The sequence below is a fragment of the Canis aureus genome, chromosome 4 (assembly GCF_053574225.1).
Source record: "Canis aureus isolate CA01 chromosome 4, VMU_Caureus_v.1.0, whole genome shotgun sequence".
Classification (NCBI taxonomy): Eukaryota; Metazoa; Chordata; class Mammalia; order Carnivora; family Canidae; genus Canis; species Canis aureus.
Window position 1 is genome coordinate 18,271,448 of NC_135614.1, and position 7,577 is coordinate 18,279,024.

Here is a 7,577-nt window from a genome sequence, read left to right on the forward strand (position 1 = left end):
ACTCCAAACTCTGGGACATGAACAAGAGGTAGTGGAAGGGGAGGTGGGTGGGGGGATAGGGTGACTGGGTGACGGGCACTGTGGGGCACTTGACGAGATGAGCACTGGGTGTTATATGTTGACAAATCGAACTCCAATAAAAAATATATTTAAAAAGGATTGATAAATACTAATACTGAAATAAATACTATTTGGTTGTGATATATTAAATAAATAAATAAATACTATTGACTTCTCAGTCCTTCTTACCAACCACTTCATGGACTCCATCAGAAAGTTGCCCAAAGCCACTGGAAAAGCCTCATCGGTGAATCCTTTCAACTGGCCCATAGGATACCCAAGTGCTTTCCATACTTTAAATCTCCCCTATCTCCCCTGTAGCCAGTTCTCAACATGCTCCCACAGACACCAAGAACAAGCCTCAGCAGTCGGTTAGTGGGCAAGCACAGAAAGTTAGCCTGATCATGCAGGATTGAGAGAAGGCTCACACACTTCAATATTTCAGGACACTTTTCTTGAGAAAACAAACAAGAGGTTCTCAGCATCTGAATTGGTTTTGTGGGATCAAGTGAAATCATAAAATCTTAAGAATTCCTTTCCAGGAGAGAAAAAGAAATATGGAGTGGATGCATCTATTGAAAAGGTTTGAGAGAACCTCAAAATCTTTAGCCAGATGGATAGGTAAAGGAATCTATTTTCCAAAGCCAGTAAATAAAGACTGGAGAAGCTAAGTGCTTCTTCAAATGACAAGACAGTCATCTGAAAGTTCATGGAAACTGAAAAAGCCAAGGAAACATGGCAGTTCAAAGGAATACAATAATCTTCCAGTAACTGACCCTAGAGAAACAGAGTTTTATATCTGCTTGACAAAATTGTTCTTTGTTTTTGTTTTTGTTTTTGACGAAATTGTTCTAAGGAAGCTCAACAACCTACAAAAGAACATATGTGAACAACCAAATATAATCAGGGAATTAATACATAAAATGAGAGATTCAACAGAGACATAGAAGTCATTTTTAAAAATTAAGCTATTCTAGAGGTGGAGAATACAATTAATAAATTAAAAAATGCAATAAACAACATCAAATGCTTGAAGACAAGCATTTGAAATTATCCAATCAAAGGAGAAAAGAGTCACAAAAGCCTATGTGAATTATGAGACACCATCAATTGAAACAAAATTCACACTATAGAAGTCCCAGAAGGAGAAGAAATATGAATGTAAGCAGAAAACTTCTTTAAAGAAATAATCTTGAAAATCTCAAATCTGGACAGAGATATGAATATCCAGTTACATGAAGTTCATAGGTCAGATTCAACACAAAGAGGACTTCACCAAGACACATTTTAATAAAACTGTCAAAAACAAATAAGTTTAAGGCAGCAAGAAAGGATAAACCTATTTGATTCAAAGTTAACTCCATAAGGCTAAAAGTAGATTTTTCAGCTGAAATCCTGCAGGCCAGGAAAGAGTGGAATGATATATTCAAAGTGCTGAAAGGAAGAAAAATAAAAACTGTCACCAAGAATATTTTACTTAGTAAAGCTGTTCTTCAGAAATGAAGAAGAGATAAAGGTTTCCTCAAACAAAAGCTGAAGGGGTTCATCATCACTAGACATTTTATATAAGAAATGCTGAAAGGAATTCCTTAAGCTCAAATGAAAGGTGTGAATTAGCAACAGGAAAACATCAAAGGATGAAGTGCAATGGGAAGTAAGTGTAATGTAAAATCAGAATATTTTAATACTATAATGGTATATAAATCACTTAACTCTAGTGTAAAGATTAAGGGACATGTTTAAAATGACTAGCTACCATAATTACTTATGGGATATACAATATAAAAATTATAAAATATAATGTCAGAAACATGAAATATGAGGAGAGGGATGTAAAAGGATAGAGTTGTATATGCAATAGAAGGTAGGTTGTTATCAGCTTAGAATAGATCATTGTAAGATAGATGTTTTATGTAAGTTTTATTATAACCACAAAGCAAAAATATATAATAAATACACAAAACTAGAGAAGTAATCAAAGTATACCACTGCAGAAAATTATCAAATCACAAAGGAAAAGGACAGGAAGAAAGGAGCAAGAGAATTACAGAAATGCCAGAACAATTAACAAAATGGTGATCGTACATCCTTACCTATTAATAGTTACTTTATTATTATTTTTTAAATAACTTTATTTTTTTTATTTATTCATTAGAGACACAGAGAGAGGTAGAGACATAGGCAGAGGGAGAAGCAGGCTCCCAGTGGAGAGCCTGATGCAGACCTGGGTCCCAGGACCCTGGAGTCATGACCTGAGCCAAAGGCAGATAGATGCTCAACCACTGAACCACCCAGGCACCCCTCGACAGTTACTTTTAATGTAGAGATTAATTCCCGATTCAAAAGACATAAAGTGACTAAATAAGATTTAACTATATGCTGCCTACAAGAGGCTCACTTTAGCTCTACAGACACACATAAGCTAAAGTGAAAGGACAGAAAAAAGGTATTTTAGGCGAATGAAAACCAAAAGAGAGCAGGGATAGCTATACTTCTGTCAGACAAAATAGAATTTAAATCAAAAAATACAATCAAAACAGTCATTATATAATGATAAATATAGTATATTTACTTTTATCTCTTCTTCATTTCTCAAGTCATCAAGAGAATATAATAATTATAAATTTATTTACATTTGGAGCATCTAAATATCTTCAGTGGATATTAATATATCTGAAGGCAAGACATAGCAATACAATAATACCTGGAGTTTTCACTAGCACACTCTCAACAATGGATAAAACATCCAGACAGAAAATCAATAAGAATTGGCTTGAACTATACTTTAAACCAAATGCACCTAACGCACATGTTAAATATTCCATCCAAGAGCAACAGAATACACATTCTCCTCAAATGCACAAGGAACATTCTTCATGATAGATTATGCTAGGTCATTATGCAAGAGTCTTAATGCAAATATCAACATATTTTATTTCTACAAATTGTTATCATTTTGGTGTACATTTTATAGGTGAGGAAATTGTGTTTCAGTAATTTAAGAAATTTGGTCAAAGTCATTGGAAATGTTAATTTATAAAGTTGGGATACTGAATCAGTTCTGAAACCACATATTTAATAACTTACATATTATCTTTATGCAGACAGGTTGTTTTGTGTGTTTTGCAACCAAGTATTTCTCAAGTGTCTAAAATAGTGCTTGGTACCTCATTGATGAGGAAAGAAGGAAGATGGGGAGAGAGAGAGAAAAAGGGAAGGAAAGAACATTATGCCACATATTTTTAGGGGGATTTTTACTTCATTCCCAATGTAAGGTAGCAAAAGTGTTCTGTTACATAACTTAATATACTAAATGCTGAAATCCTTGAATAATCATTACTTTTGGTACTCTCCATGACCCATGATTCCTCTTATTTTCCCCTCGATTACATCCCACAGAGTAGTATTCTTGGAGTTACTCAATTAAAAAAGTCTTTGGGTGAATAGTGGGAAATTATTATGATGTTTCCATTGTCAATAGTGGAATATTTTTAGTGGATATTTTCCAGTTCTGTCCTCTGTGTAAGCAAATCATATTTAGATACTTAAAAGAGCTTGTTTTTATTTGCTATTGCCAGATGTTTTCTATTTCAGTGACAAGAGTCTTTTTCCATGCATATTACAAATCACATTGATTTTGAGCCATAATAGAGATGAAAATGAATATGTAAAACAAATAAAATATGCTTCATCTCTATATTGCATATCCTTTTTATTCTGATTATACATTTAGCATATATCTATTGTGAAAAATGTAGAGAAGTAAGGACAATAAAAATAACTGTTCTTATCATTCAAAAATATTTTATTTTGTCATTTCTTGCTAAATGCCAAGAGTAAATTATTACAAAAAAAAAAAACAGAGAATAGTTTCTTATCGTTCAACGAATATTAATTCTATGAGCTCATAGATGGCCAATGTTACAATTGTTCTGAACCTGCTTGGACTACCACAGAATTCTGGTATTTAGATACTGTTGTGTATATATAAAATTGTTGAAATTTTCTTATCTCACCTTTAAAGAAGATCAAAAAGGAGAATATTTATTTGGGAACATTGACTTTTAAAAAGTGACTTTGCAAGTCTTGAAAACAATTAATAAGAATTACTGTCAATCCTATTCTGCTGATTCTCCAGAAGACACTGGCCATGGCTCCTACTGTGATTTAGTGTTAATTCTGTAAAATTCATGCAATAGTGCACCATAGCATGGTTGTGAGAATTAAAGTGATTTCTACATAAAGTGCTAAGGAAAATATGTGTTTTTTTTTTCCAAGATGAGAACTAAGAACTTAAACAGCATTCATTACAAGTCTCCAAAAAGAACCTTTGTCTCAATTGATATAAATGGTTTATGATTCAACAAATGTTGAGTGAATGGACAATGATCAGATATATATAACAATGATGGAGCTCTGACCTAACTCTTCTAGCCTGGGAAGCTGAGCCAGAATTTCTAAGTAACCAGCTTAGGAAGCCCAACCACAACCTCTGTAGCAATTGGCCTAGAATTGTCAGAACTCAGCCAGCTTCCCCACTTCTAATTCAAGACTAACCTGAGAAAGCCAAATATATTCTCCAAATTAATCACCTATGAGGCCTCATTTATAGTTAGCCTACCTCCAGCTTCTTCATGCCAACAATATCCAAACAAAACACACCTGATACGATAGTTTATTGAGGATAAATAATGATTGATGATGATAGATTCCTTTCTCATTTAGGTGGTTTTTATTTATTTATTTCAAGAATGCTGAAAAATCAACATAAAAACATCAAAATTCCCTCAGCTACTTTATCATATTCATGTTGTCAATCATATATGAGTCATATAATGAATATCAAATTAGGGGGAGACACTCATATCATATTTCATAAAGAAAAGTAGTCCCTATGTCCAATATGGTTGGGGCTGGATTGATACATTATGTATTATGTTTAATACAAAACACTTGGGGGCACCTGGATGGCTCAGTCAGGTAAGCATCCACTTGTGATTTCAGCTCACTGTTGTGAGATTGAGTCCTGAGTTGGGCTCCATGCTCAGGGTAGATTCTGAGACTCTCTCTCCTTCTCCTTCTACCCCTCCCCTGCTCTCTTTCAAATAAATACAGAAATGAAATCTTTAAAAAAATTTTTTAAAATGCATAACACTTGAACATCTTTATTACATTTTAGATTTATGGGATAGAATAGTAATTCCTGCATCAAAAGTAAATCTCATTATTTACTTATTATTTTATTTTAATTCCAGTACAGTTAACATAGCATATTAGCTTCAGGCATACAGTATAGTAATTCAACAACTCTATATATTACTCAGTGTTCATCAAGATAAGAGTACTTTGAATTCCTTCCACTTATTTCACCCATCCTTTCCTCACCTCTCCTCTTATAATCATCTGCTTCTTCTCTATATAGTTGAGTCTGTTTTTTTATTTGTCTCGTTTCTCCTTAGTTCACTTGTTTTGTTTTTAAATTACACAGACGAGTGAAATCATATGGCATTTGTCTTTCTCTGACTTATTTTGCATTATATCCTATAACTCCATCCATGTTGTTGAAAGTGGCAAGATCTCATTCTTTTTTATGGCTGAGTAATATTCCTTTGTGTGTGTGTGTGTGTGTGTGTGTGTGTGTGTGTGTATACGCCACCTCTTCTATATCCATTCATCCACTGATGGACACTTCAGCTGCTGACAGAATTTGGCTATTGTAGATAATGCTCCAATAAACATAGGGTTGCATATATCCTTGATTCACAAATGTCTTGGTATTCTTCACATAAATACCTAGAAGTAAAGATTACCGGATTGCAGGGTAGTTCTATTTTTAAATTTCAAGGAACTTCCATACTGTTGTCCACAGTGGCTGTACCAGTTTGCATTCCCAGCAAGAGTGCATGAGGGTTCCTTTTTCTCCATATCTTTGCTAACGCTTGTTGTTTGTTGTGGTATGTAAGTTTCATTTTAAAGAAAATTTCCAGGAAAAGAATGGCCTTCAACACTGGGAACATGAACTTGAAAACACTGTCATCTAGAGCCATAGAGATGTTTGCTTCTAAAAGGAAATACAGCTTGAATGTGGTAGTGTTCAATAATTGAGGTAAATATATTTTAAAAAGAAAAAAACCCTGCACATATCTTACTATAGAAGTATATTTAAAACATATTTTTCCCGTTTATGAAATTAAATAGGATATTTAATAGAGATGTTTGCTTCTAAAAGGAAATACAGCTTGAATGTGGTAGTGTTCAATAATTGAGGTAAATATATTTTAAAAAGAAAAAAACCCTGCACATATCTTACTATAGAAGTATATTTAAAACATATTTTTCCCGTTTATGAAATTAAATAGGATATTATGTAAAAAAGTTTTGTTTTTATTGCTATGTAATATTAGGTAAAAGTGATATAAACTTAAGGCTATAGTATTCTTAACATCTAGATTTTTAATTCCATTGTAAAATGTTTACACTTTATTTTTCAGTGGCTGGAAGTGCCTACAGTGTTTGAAGAGTAGTATGAATGTGAAGATGCATGCCAAGATCGTCTTTGATAATAGTACATATTTCTTAGCTGATTCAATTGTTTTCTAGCATTACCCAATTTGCCAGAGTGCCCAGGTCTCACTGGTTTAGTTAGCTACCCAAGGGTGACTGGTTATGGTGTTAGTGATTCACTCTACAAGGAGAAAGTTAACATTTTGATTGTGTTATAATATTATCTCTCTTTAAACATTCTAATGAGAAAAAGTGGAATTTTATCTCTAATTTGCAGAATATACTGTATCTTTGGTATTTCTTTCATGGGGTTTTAGATAATAAGTTAGCATTGTGAGTCCTGAAATACAACCATTGACTTCTCTCTTTATTCATCTCTCTGGCATCTCCGTGGAGTACATGCATTCTTCAGTGTTCTATCAAATTTAGATGGTATTAGTTGCTGATTTAAGGCAAATTTCATGGGCACCTGGGTGGTTCAATTAGTTAATCTTATCTGCCTTTGCCTTGGGTCATGATCTCTTGGGGTCCTGAGATGGAGCTTAGAGTCAGGCTCCCTGTTCAGTGGAGAGTCTGCTTCTTTCTCTTCCTTTTTCCCTCCCCCTTGCTCATGTGTATTCTCTCTCTTTCAAATAAATACATAAAATCTTTTTTAAAAGCCTATTAATTACATAAATATAATTTATATATGTGGCCTTTCTCTCTTTCTCTTTTGTTTCCCTGTCACTCTCTCTATGTCTCTCCATATATTGTGGAAAGTCCATCAACCGATGGATGGATAAAGAAGATGTGATGTAATATACAATGGAATATTACTCAGCCATAAAAGGATTAAATCTTGCTATTTGCAATAATATGGATGGAGCTTAAGAGTATAAGCTATATATATATATATATATAAACAAAATAAGTCAGTCAAAGAAAAACAAATACTATATGATTTCCCTGATACGTGGAATTTCAGAACAAAAACAGATAACATAGAAGAAGGAGAAAGAGAGAGAGAGAGAAGG